At 51.2% G+C, this 12818-nt stretch overlaps 1 protein-coding gene across 2 annotated transcripts in view; it reads left to right on the top strand.

The window, feature by feature from the left end:
• The window catches only part of LOC138468364 (phosphofurin acidic cluster sorting protein 2-like), a 1643699-nt gene that overhangs the window by 525317 nt on the left and 1105564 nt on the right, over nt 1–12818 (top strand). The window lies entirely within an intron of this gene.

The following is a 12818-nucleotide window of genomic DNA, read 5'->3' as shown; positions in this document are numbered from 1 at the left end:
GATATTTTGCACTTGTGAGTGTTGAAGTGTGAATCCATGTACCTTCTTATGTCAGTCAGCCAATGATGGTCTTGTGCATGCTTGGTGGGGTTTTCTAGGAGAATTAATTTGGTCTTAGTAGGGTTGAGCTACAGTTAGGCATTTGACATCCAGGCTGGGATGAGAGCCAATGCTTGAGTCAATGGACGCTGTTGATGCAATTGATCTTTAAGTAAAGCTGTGTGTCATCTGCCTATTTGTGTAGCTTGATGATGGTGAGGAGTTCCCTAGAGGTGCCATGTAGAGGTTAAAGATGGCAACAGAGAGGTTGGACCCTTGTGGACCGCCACATGTTACTTGGTGTGCTGGGATCTTGTTGCACCCATCTGAGCGAGTTGCACTCTGTTGGAGGGGAATGAGTGCAGGATGGATCTTTTGAAGGCCATGCATGTGGCAGGGATCTTGAGAAGGGCTTCATTGTCAACAGCATTGAAGGCAGCTAAAGCGCGAGTAAGCAGGGGCCCCCCTTCGCCCCGGATGTGTCGAGCATCATCATTAACTTGGATGATGGAGGTCTGTGCTGCACCATGGTCAGAAACCAAATCTGTATTCAGGTAGGTGACTGTGATGAGTGGTCCTTTCCTGTAACTAGATGGCGAAAGTCTTCTTGTTCTCTTTGCCGAGTGTGAGAAACCCAAGGGTATTCTCACTTCTTTTTCTCCTGGATCCTCTGCTCATGTAGCCAGGGCAAGGCCATCGCCTTTGGATCCAGAGCCTGGGGGTGGACCAGTGCGGGAGGATCACCTGGGTGGCGGGACCTTCGGAATTGGGAGTGGGATGCCCACGGGTAAGACACAGTATTCCCCTTTCCCTAATTACCAAACGTCTTATTATTTCCCACCCCTAGCCGGATATTGTGAATCTTACCCTGTCTCCCCTCTCCCCATCTTTGAAAACTGGAATGAAAAAGAAGAGGAACAGAGCTATGAAGATTGCCCCTAGGAAGCAATGTACCATGGATCTCTATGTGCAGTCTCCATCTTGTCCCTTTAACAAGGACAGGCAGGGTCAGTCCTCCCTTTTCAACCACCCACACCTGAAACTGGTTAAACCTCCCTACCAGTATAAAATGCAGAGCATAGGAACACTCTGAGCGAGCTGGGGATGCAGTGTGGCCCAGAGGATCTGAAGCGCAGAGGAGAGTGCTTAAAGAACCCTGGAGAGTCTGGAAGGGAGCTAAGGGCCAAGACGCTGATCCTGTGTTGGCAAGAGAGAGGAAATCCCGGTGAGTGTGTGTGTGTGGCTGGAGTGGGAACCTGAGCATTGAATTTGAGAAAGAAAGCAGGAAATAAGAAGGCCAGTGAAAGGCATTATGGAGTGAAAGTGATGATAAATGAAATAGTAAACGGCTCCAATCCGAAAGAGGGAAGCCGAAAGTAAATAGAGTGCAAGTGGCACGAGAAAAGCAAAGAAAATGAAAGCTGCCAAGGTCGGCGTGTGAAGTGAAAGCAAATGTAAAATAAAGTAGCAGAGTGGTCCAGCAGAAAATAAAAGTACACCCATTCGAAAGACTGTGCACTGGGTTTAGGCTCGAGCCCGAATGAGGGAAGCCTAAAGGAATTGAACCGTGATAATCTTTTGGGAACTAAACGGGTCCGAGTCCAAACGAGGGAGACCCAGAAATTGTGTTTGAAAGAAGGTGAAATGCACGAGAACTATGAACACAGCAACCGGGGGGTTTCCAAGAACAAAAGAAACCTGGTGCGTGTAAGTGGCAAAGGAATTAATGTGAAATACATGAAAGTGGTCTTCCGGAAGTTAAGCAAAAGCCTCGTACAATCAAAAGTGTTGGATTAACTATGGAGGACAGAATAGTGAACAACAGGTCCGAGCTCGGCTGAGGGAGATCTGTAAAATTGGGAACATTGTGCTTAAGGGGTCTGTGCCCGAACGAGGGAGACCAATTGTGAATGTGAAAATCCTGATAAGAAAGGAACTTTGGTTTGTTACGTCGCGCTCTCTGCAATAAGATACTAATATTGGGAAAGACACTTTGGCAGAAGGCCCTGATACCTATGTTTTGAACTGTATCATTGTGGCAGAGAAGCCAGAGTATGTGGAAGCTCGAACTTGCCGCCTTGCCCTGTGCTGAAAACGGGCGGAAGCGAAGCCAACTGCTCAACTATCCTGACATATTATTTCTTGAACCCTTTTCTTTTTGCATAAACTATTGTCCCACAACATTTGTATTTAGAAGTAACGATTGGCAATAGGGTTATTAGTATAGGCCCTTTTTATTTTGACAGAGACCCCACTAGGCCGGCATTATTATTATTTGATAGTCGTAGCTTGCTCCGATCCTTAGATTTAGGCTTAGATAGGCATTCAACCAACCCACTGAAGTTCAATAAACACCCTTGAACTGAGATCACTTGTGTCTGTCTTCACTGTTTGATACCATGCTTTCCTTACACGAAGAAGAATAGATTTTTGAAGAGGTGGTAGTTGACCAGGTCATCCGGGTCGTGTATGCGTTTCCTCCGGAAGCGGTAGGGTCTGTTGCATTTTCAGTGCATCTAGGAAGGTGGTTCACATGAAGGATGCGTTGATGTCATTGAGAAGTGCTTCACCTTTGGCCTACACAACGGAGGAGGGGAGCATTTTATCTTTGACGTTGGTGGGTTTGAGGGCTGCAAGCGTGTCAGGTCTGCTGTAGTAATTGTCCTGAATTTGATCCATCCTGATATGTTGCAGGCTGGTTTGGGTGGGATGTCCTTGGTGTATTTGGAGCTGACAATGTTTTGCATTATCTTTACTGTGAAAAAGCTGTTGATTGCATTGCCTTTTATCAGTGGATTGTGGTATTAAGTGGTCTGGATGCAAGTTGATGCAGCATATCACATCTTGGAAGAACACTCTGCTCTCGTTGGGTGCTTTTATGATGGATGTTGTGAAGTAGTAGTTTGCTTTGGCTGTCTGAGTTCCTGTGTGTACCAAGGTGGGGGTGGCTTCTGTTTGTTGAGTCTAGGTTTCAGTGGTGCATGGGTATTGGTGGTGTCCGTTTGGGTGTTGTTGAGTGCTCTGAGCTGGCATTTGACACTCCCCGAGGGGTGTGACGTGGAGGCCAATATGATCAGGTTTCCTTCCAGAGCATCCATGTAATGATTCTTGAAGAGCGGTTGGGTGTCTTGGTCAGTTTGGGTTGGCCTAGGTGGGGGAGAGGTGTGTGGTGGTGGCTGTGTGGTGTGTCGAGTCCAAGAAAGTGTGGGGGGGATACGATCGCTGGACAGGTGGTGGATATCAGGTTTAGTGTGTTGCCTTTGTGTGTTGGTTCTGTGATGAGTTGCTTTATGTCCATGCTGTTGAGCAGTTCAAGTAGTGTTGCTCTGGGTTTCTTGATGTCTGGGGTCCCGAGGAAGTTGAGGTCTCTGAGGAAGACATTAGTTGTGTTGTTGACAGATGCTGTTAAGATGAGGTCAGTGATTTTATTGAGAAGGGCCCTGTTGGATACAGTATATCAGGTGGAAGGTGGCTGTCACAGCATGGGTGTGTCAAGATATGGCAAAGTGACTCCCAAGTGGGCTATATCTCTGTACCCAAGTACCAGTCAGAAGAGAATACAAACTCCCTAACCAGTCATTGATGCCACAGGTGGGAACTGGAACTGCAGCAGCAGATCCCCAGCAACTAGGGAAGAAAAACAAGGATAGGTGTAACCCCACTCTTGGCACTGAGTGGAAAATGACAGATAGTGTAACCAACGGGACCTACCTAGTCGGAACTCCTCCTTACTTCATTGTTTTGTTTATAGTCGAAGAATGTTAAGGTTCACAGTTCATTGATGGACACAGTTCCAGATGGGAAGACTTCCAAAGAAGTCCAGAGTCAATGTCCTAAGCAAGGTGACCGAATCCAGGAAAACAACAAAAATAAAGCCATAAAACAAAAAACTGTACAAATTCCCCAAAGCGTCCAGGAGGAAAAACCAAAGCGCCAAAGCCAGGGAGAAATCTAGGTACAAATCCAAAAAAGCAAAGCCGGGGTCAAAAAGCCAGTAAAGCAGGAGGAGGTTGAGGCACAGATTCTTCACAACAAGAGGGTAATCCAATAGGCAATCCGAAAAAGCACAGCAGGGAACCAGAGTAACAAGCCACTAACAGGAAATGTTGAGAAGCAACGTTCTGCATTACGGCAGGGCTTTTATACTGCCTCTTCCTGGTACAGTCACGGACGTGAGCGGTGTGTCGTCACCACACTCTGATGTCGCGGAGGTGCCCTCGCAACCTCCAAGAGCACAGGGAAGGCCGTGCCGGCAGGTGGAAAGAAGACATGTTGCTGCAGGTCGCAGAAGTGCGGGACCCGCAGCAACCCTGTGAGGATTGCGGCAATCGCGAAAAGGAGGAGGAGGAGGCACCCCCATCCACAGCACACATATGTGAGGAGCACGTCTTTGGTGCTGGGGGGCAGGTGAGATCATGACAGGGGGAGTGGAAAGTGGCAGGTGAGCCATTCCATGCATGCAGATGTGTTATGCTCTTGGGGGGGTGCATGTCCAGTCTTCTCTTGGTGGTGCTTCTGTTGGATGATGTAGCCATGTGGGTGAGAACACCCAGGAAGCATATGGAGGTGAACCAGGTCTTTGTGATAAAGAGCGCATCTAGAGAGTGGTGATGAGGCTACCAATGTCTGTTGCTTGTACCAATGTGAAATGAGCATTGACGAGAGGCTGTGTGTGTGTGTTTTTCGGTTGCGTGTCAGTGGTGATGAGAGGCATGTGAACGAGTTTTGTGGATTGGAAGCGCATCAGAGCTTGGTTATTGCTGAATGTTTGTATTTGTTTCTTTTTTATGTTTTTATAATACAGGTGTGTCAATTGCGATCAGGAATGACTTATAATAACACTATTACAGATGGCAGAGTACCATAGAACAAAGATGAGAACAAGCAGTGAGCCAGTTTACAAGGGTTTGAAGAAAGTGGGTAATATGACTAGGAACAAAACAAATAAAAACAAATGAAAAATATGTAACTTACAAAGGGAACATTAACTTATTGGGGGAGTGCTTTAAACTAAATAGGAGTATTGTACAAATATACAAAATGATATTAATAAGCAGTACAGGAGGGAGTGGTGGGGTCAGGTAGGGATGTTGGGGGAGAGGGCAGGGGGAGTTTCTTCTTTGGCAAGCAAGTGAAGTATAAGGCAAGTTTTGAGTTTGGCTTTGTTTGCAGGGTTTGAAGTTGGTGAGAGCTATTTAGCTCCTGCTTCTACCCTAGGAGAGCCTGAATAGCTTACAACCAACCGTCACCATCAGCTACTTTTGGATCCCCCTACCAACTGGTGACTTACAAACATGTGTATGTAACTTTTACTTTGATTGTTTGAGAATGTAAATAAAGATTTAAAACACATCTAGGACACATTTTAAATATAATGAATCATTCATAATAGGCAAAGTGTTAAAGTGTGCATCTCATGTGGAAGTTGGATTTGCAGTGCACTGTGTACCCTCTTCTGGTTTGCCAGTGGTAGCTCCTGCCTGGTGGGTGATGCGTAACACCTAGGATCTAGTTTTAGCCCCTGCTCGTTGCCTCTTAATTTTGAACCCTGGATTGTGAGGGCAGACGGTTTTAATGGAATGGGGCAAATAGGGAGAAACAGTAGAAGCGAGAGTAGGCAGAAGCAGGGGAGGCATAAGAAAGTGATGTTGAGTGCAGAGGAGGAGCGGGTGAAACAAGCTGGTGAGTAGACACAGATGCAACCAGGCAGATACTGAGAAGCAAGATAATGTATAGCTTTGTTGACTAACTAGGAGGAGGATCTGAGCTTGAAAAGGGAATTGTGGTGCATGGAGAGCCAAGCAGCAGGATGTTGGTAACTAGAAGTGGGAGGTCCGGAGGGTCTGGATAGGCAACAGAGATTGGGGACAGGGAATTTGAGGACTTTTTCTAGAGGGAGGAAGGAGCAGAGAGAAAGCCCAAGGAGTAGGCTCGTGCAAAAGCAAAGTTTGCTGAGCACGAGTGTGGAGATTAGAGTTTTTATAAAGTGATGACCAAGAAGTGGACACATTTTCAAATGCTGAGCAGGTTAACATGGGCAGCAAGGGCAGTGGTAGTGATAAATTGTTGCTGTCAGACACCACTACCAAAGAGGACAGGAAGGAGATAGGACGGGTGGTGGCATTGTAAGTGGGATAGAGAGGATTTCCCTTTTTAAAGAGTTCATGAAAGGCTGCACAGAATCTTCCAGTGGCGGATTGCAGTGAGAGGTGTTCATCTGTTTCAATCTGGCTGGAAGGGAGGAGGGAAAGGAGAACAAGATTTTTCGTCAGTGAAGAGGTGATAGTGAAAGCCCTTAGAGGAGATAAGTCTTCTTAGGGCAGAGGAATAGAGGTTGTAGAGCAGAGGTCCAAGGACTGAACCATGGGGATGCCAACAGGGAGAAGGTTATGGTTGGGTCACCTTCCAGTTAGAAGTCAATCCAAGCATGATCAGATTTGCAAATCCCATGGTTGTGGAGAGTGAGGAGTGGTCAACAGTGTTAAAGGCAGCAGAGATGTCCAAAAAGATGATTATAAAATAGAGTCTGGAGTGGTGAGCATCTGAGAAAAAAGTTGGAGGCATGCATGAATGCAGTCTTGATGGAGTGTTTAGTATAGAAGCCACATGGACATTTATTTCCAAGGCTTTTATCTTCAAGGAGCTCGGAGATCTAGGTGAAGACCACCCGCTTATGTACCTGTGAATAATGGGGGAGGAGGGAAACTGGGAAATAGTTTGCTAGGGCGTTTGGGTCAGCAGAGGCTTTTTTCAAAAGGGGTAGGGCAGATGCAGATTTGAAATCGGCAGGGAAGAGACCCGTAGTGAGCGACAGGTTAAAAAGCTCAGAGAGAGATGGGCAGGCGATTGAAACTAAGTCTTTGACCATTTGTGGAGCAAACAGGTGGATATGAGCACAACATTTGTTGGCAGTGCCAAAGAAGGGTCTTAATTCGGTAGGAATAGTAGGGGAGAAGTATTTACAAATAGAAAGTGAATAGACGGGATAGAAGAAGAGTGAGGGAGTGCGAGGAAGGCTACGAGTGTCATGGAGTTAAGAGATTTTAGAGCCAGTGAGGAAAGTCATTGGCAGAAAGGGGTTAGACATGGATATTGGCTTGGGAGTTGTGAGCAAAGCTTGGAGGATAGATTAAAGTCTGTCAGGGTGATTGAGAAGAAAGGAGATTATTTTTGTGAAGTAGGAGGATTTGGGAGTCCAGTTTAGAGGTGAGGATAACAAGGGAATATTTGTATGCTAGGTGTAGGAAACGGATTGTGATATGCGTCAGCATTAAATGAAACACTGCATGTTTGTTGTGTGACCCTGCGTCTCCAGCATGTGGTCTGGCATGGATTCACATGCTCATGAATATTCCCCGTCGTCAGGCTGGGAATCCTCGGTAAAGAAAAAATCAGTATCAGTTTTGTTTCTGATCTGTCTTTCTTAGTAGTAACCAATCAATGGTCTCTGGTTCATGCTGCCCCCAGCCAATGACTGCCCTCTCCCTAAGCCCTGCCCCTGACAGCCATCCTCAGATTTTTAACGCACATTCAAGTGTTGGGAGTCCTCGTGCTATAGCTCTCAAGCTTTTACTGCGTTTTGCGCTTTTTCAAAGAGATTTATCTAATTTTTCAGTTTAATCGAGCATCAAGCTCCACCGTTTCTACTTCCGATCAACAGGGACCCGTTTCGGATTTATCTATGCCTCTCAAGGGTGAAGTTTTCATCGAGTTACGCTTCTTGGAGGATTCCAAAAGTTTCAGAGGCCTACCTGGAGGATGAGAGGAACATGGCCCAGGAGAAGGGAAGCTCGACTCCCGGCAAACTGTTCAGGATCTGCCCTGGATGCAACCTACAGAATGTGTTCAAGGAGGACGAGCATTCGAAATGCCTTTAGTGCCTCCACGAGGACAAAACGCACGTGGAGAAGGACTGTGCGTTTTGCATGAACATGTCGGATCGGACTACGAGGGATCGTCGGACCCGTCTCTCCAACTGGCTGGAAGGCAAGATCCCAGCAGGTGAGAAGAAGAAGTCCGAGCGGTCTTCTAAGTCCTGTGAGGGCGCCCCGGCGATGGGGGCCTAACAGAAGGCAAAGCACCCCGAGTCCGCGGGCACTGGGAACGCCGAACAGTCGGACTCCTCGGCTGCCAGGCAGGGCGCACCTTCACCGACGCCATCAACCATGAGCCAACGCTCTGACTCAGGGAAGAGAAAATCCGAGAACCCGGCTAAGCTTCTGGAGAGGCACTGGGCGATCTCGAAGGAACAGGCCAAAGGGGAGCGAGGCAGTGACCCTTCACCTAAGGTGAAGGCCTCAAGCTTGCCCAAGGTGATGAAGGCCTTGATCCCAGCCAAGGCCACGATTGAGGGAGTCGCTGCGGCCCTGGCAAAGCCTGTGGAGGCTACCCCAGTGGAGGTGACCTCGGGGCCTAGAGTTTCCCTGCCTCCGCAGAGGGAATCCTCTTTTAAGCCCATTGAGAAGACCCCCGGTGGAAAAAGGGAGCGGGGGCGGTGGCCGTTACGGACATGGACACAACCTCTGAGGAGGAACTGATTGAGAATTTGGAAGAGGCCCGGCACCACGGGAGGAATCCCGATGAGGGGGACGACGAGAGCGAGGGTGGTGATGACAAGGTTCCCGTGGAGGAGGAACAACCGTCACGCCCGTCACACCCGTCACAGCCTGAGCTGCAGGACAACTCGGCACCCATTTTGACTGCAATCCAAGCCTTATGCACGAAGATGAGGACGAGACTGCCCCTACCCCCGACGGACGACCCAGTCCGTCGGGAAGCCCTCCAAACAAGAGGATGAGAATTCATCCGACTCCCTTTCAGCCTTCACAGCCCTCACAGCCTTCTCAACCTTTGTCGCCTTCCCCACTCCCGAGGGATGACATGGGAACAGACACGGCCACGACGGGGACGGATGACGACGGCGGCGACGACGGGACTGACCTCCCGTCTCCGATTCCTCGGGCGTCCCCGCCTGACGAAATTGGCTCCTTCCACGCCTTGATTGAAAAGAAGAAGGAAGGCTTCCTCTACCAACGGCGCAAAGCCAAGAGGAAGACGGTCCTCGCGGTGCCGTTGCTGGATGACATCTGGGACGAGGGACTTGCTCTCCTGAAGAACCCGTCCACGACGCCTGCCAAGTGGGACCGGTACGAGAAGAAGTACCGGGTTCCCGACGGCGCCCCTTTGTGCCTTAGAGCACAACCGACCCCGGATTCGGTCATCTCGGCAGCGGCCAGGAAGTAAGCGGGGGGGGGCTTCGGCTTCAACTTCCCCACCGGACGGCGAGGGAAAGAAACTAGATGCCATGGGACGACGAGTCATCTCGTCTGCGGCGACGACGATTAAGGCGGCCAACGCCCTAGCGATTGTGGACCGCTACGACAGGGAGTTGTGGTACAAGGTCGCCCCCCTGTTGGACTTCCTCCTGGACGACAAGAGGGCAGATGCCCTGGCGATCCTACAGGAGGGTGAGGTGGTGTCGGACCACGCCATAACAGTGGCCACGGACATTGCCAACACCGGTTTCCGCCAGTTGGGCAACAGCGTTTGCCTTCGACGGCGGGGGTGGCTCAAGGTGACGGATTTCCACCAAGACGTGCAAGCCAAGGTTTTGGACATGCCCTTCGACGGGAACAACCTGTTTTGGAAGACAGTGGATGAGTCCCTTCAGGCCATCAAGGCCGACACAGAGACGGCTCGGGCCTTAGGAGTTCTGCAGCAACGATGGCCGCCCTTTCGGAACTCCGGAGGCAAGCAAGGTGCCTCCAAAGGATTCGGCAGCGGCTCCTTGACATACCGTCAGACGGCCCGTTACACGTTGCAGGAAGCCTACAGGGGACGAGGCAAGTCAGGGGGATCTCGCCGTCGTCGCCAGGGAGGCCAAGGCAGCAAGGCCCACCGCCAAGCAAGACTCAACCAGCCGTTGCGTCGGGCCCCCACCGAAGCACCCGGTGGGAGGCCGGCTGACGAAGTTCGTCGGCATGTGGGAGTCCATCTCCACCGACCGTTGGGTGTTGGATGCCCTGGCCCACGGGCACACTCTGGAATTTCTAAGTGCCCCTGCATTCCTCCCGTGGCCAGGAAGGAAAATCGCGTCCCTCAACTGCTGTTGGAGGTAAGGGCGATGCTCAAGAAGGGAGCCATAGAGCTCGTCCCAAAGAGGCTCCGCAGTATACTCAAGATACTTCCTCGTCAGAAAGAAGACAGGAGGATGGCGTCCCATCCTGGACTTGCGTCGGCTAAACAAATACATCAAGGCACAGAAGTTCCGGATGGTCACCCCTCCAGCACGTGCTGGGCCAGCTGGAGTAAGGCGACTTCCTATCGTCGTTGGATTTGGAGGATGCGTACTTTCACATCCCCATCCTAAAAGGACACCGAAGGTTTCTCAGGTTCGTTGTTCCAAGGACGGCACTACCAGTTCAAGGCCCTCCCAGTCAGATTGAAGTCAGCGCCCAGGGTGTTCACCAAGTGCCTAGCACCAGTGGCGGTGCGGCTGCGCCTGCAGGGGGTCCACGTCTACCCCTACCTGGACGACTGGCTCATCCGAGCAGGGACAAGGGAACTCGCCGTCGAACAAACAGCGATGACCGTCTGGCTGCTCACGGACCTGGGATTCTCCATCAAATTCCCCAAATCTCACCGGGTTCCGTCGCAGGTCATGCTGTTTCTGGGAACCAAACTCGATACAGTAGCGCAGTTGGCCTCGCCGTCGGAGGAAAGGACGCAGGCCATCCTGGGCAAGGTACAGCATCTGCTGGCCACGGACGTGGCCAGGGTGAGGTCCATCAAGTCCCTTCTCGGGATGATGTCATCTTGCATCTATCTGGTGCGCATGTGCAGGCTTCGGATGCTTCCTCTGCAGGAGTTCCTCGACGCCCGTTGGATGCAAGCGACGGGCAGCTTCGAGGTCAAGATCTCGCTCAACGAGGTATTCTGCCAAGCAATTCGATGGTGGGGCACCCGCGCGCATCTCGCAGCGGGCACAGACTTTCAGATTCCAGCATACCAGGTGACGGTGACGACGGATGCCTCCCTGGAGGGGTGGGGAGCGCACACCGGAGATCTTCACGCGAGAGGCCTTTGGCTCCCGGAGGAGAGGCCGCTCCACATCAACATACTGGAGCTCCGAGCAGTGTTCTCGGCCCTCAGGTCATTCCCCCGTCCCTCAAGGGCAAGATGGTGAGGATCTTCACCCACAACACCACTACAATGTTCTACATCAGGAAGCAGGGAGGAACCAGATCCCCAGCCCTGCCCAAGGAAGCCCAGGATCTGTGGCACTGGGCCGTTTCCCAGGGGATGTTTCTGGTACCTTTTCATCTAGCAGGGATAAAAAAAACACCATCACTGACTCACTCAGCAGGGAGCTGCGCTCATGCCATGAGTGGGAACTACGCCAGGATCAAGTGGATCGACTCTTCCAGCGATGGGGCAAACCCCAAATCGACCTGTTCGTGACAGTGAAGAACTCCAAGTGCCAGAGGTTCGCCAGCAGGTTCCCCCAGCCGAGGAGCATGGGCGATGCTTTCTCGTTCCCATGGGACGGCCTGCTGTTCCTGTGTGCGCTCCCTCCGTTGCCGTTGCTGCTCAGACTCATCAACCAACTCAAGAGGTCCCGGTGCATGATGATCCTCGTCGCACCGGCGTGGCCGAGATAGATGTGGTTCCCGGACCTTCTGGACTGGTCAGCGTCCCCACCAGTCACACTGTCGACAGACACAGATCTTCCCTCCAGAGAAGGAGGCGCCATTCTTCATCACGACCCGGAGTCGCTGAACTTGCAGGCCTGGCTCCTGCAGCACTAGAGTTTGGAGGGTACGATATCCCGGCGGACTGCAGAGAGGTTCTTGCAAAGGCCAGGGCGTCCTCAACTCTCAAGTGCTACGGACACAAGTGGAAGAGGTTCTCTGTCTGGTGCCGTGCACAGAAGATTAACCCTCTATGGATTACAGCCCCTCAAGTGCTACCGTACTTACTGTCGCTGGCCAAAGCTGGACTAGCTCATGCTTCCATCAAGATACATCTGGCAGCGATTTCCAGATACACTAGAACTGCAGGACGGTCGTCCCTGTGGTCTCATCGCCTGGTGAAGGAGTTTATGAAAGGACTGTTCCGATCGTTCCCGCCGGTGAAGGCTCCAGCCCGGCGTGGGAGCTCACGTGGTGCTGACCAGGCTCATGGGCCCGCCATTCGAGCCTTTGCATTCGGCTCCGTTGAAGTTCCTGTTGTGGAAGACAGCCTTCCTTGTGGCCATCACCTCTGCACGACGCATGGGAGAGATTCAGGCCCTATCCTGCAACAAGCCTCCATACTTGACTTTCCACGAGACGAGGGTGGTGCTGAGCACGCACCCCTCCTTCATGCCCAAGGTGCTGGCAGACTTCCATCTCAATGAGCCCATGGTATTACCAGCTTTTTTCCCGTTGCCTTCGTCGCCCACCGAGAGGACTTTGCACTCGCTGGATGTAGCTAGAGCGCTGAAGTTCTACGTGGACCGAATGAAGAGTTTTCGGAAGACATCACAGCTGTTTGTGAACTTTGGTCCTGTGAACCAAGGGAAGGCTCTCTCGAAGGCTTCCTTTTCCAGATGGCTCTCCGGCTGCATCATGCACTGTCATCGGTTGGCAAACCGACCGTTGCCCGGCCGTCCGAGAGCCCATTCGACCAGAGCGATTGCTGCTACCACGGCGTTCTTGTCTGGTGTGCCACTGCTGGACAATCTGCAGGGCTGCTACGTGGAGGTCGACGCACACCTTCACGAGATTCTACTGCGTCGG

This window comes from Ambystoma mexicanum, chromosome 4q (genome assembly GCF_040938575.1).
Source record: "Ambystoma mexicanum isolate Mex_15411 chromosome 4q, UKY_AmexF1_1, whole genome shotgun sequence".
Lineage (NCBI taxonomy): Eukaryota > Metazoa > Chordata > Amphibia > Caudata > Ambystomatidae > Ambystoma > Ambystoma mexicanum.
The sequence above is the reverse complement of the archived record's forward strand: the minus strand, read 5'-3'. Positions and strand labels throughout refer to the sequence as shown.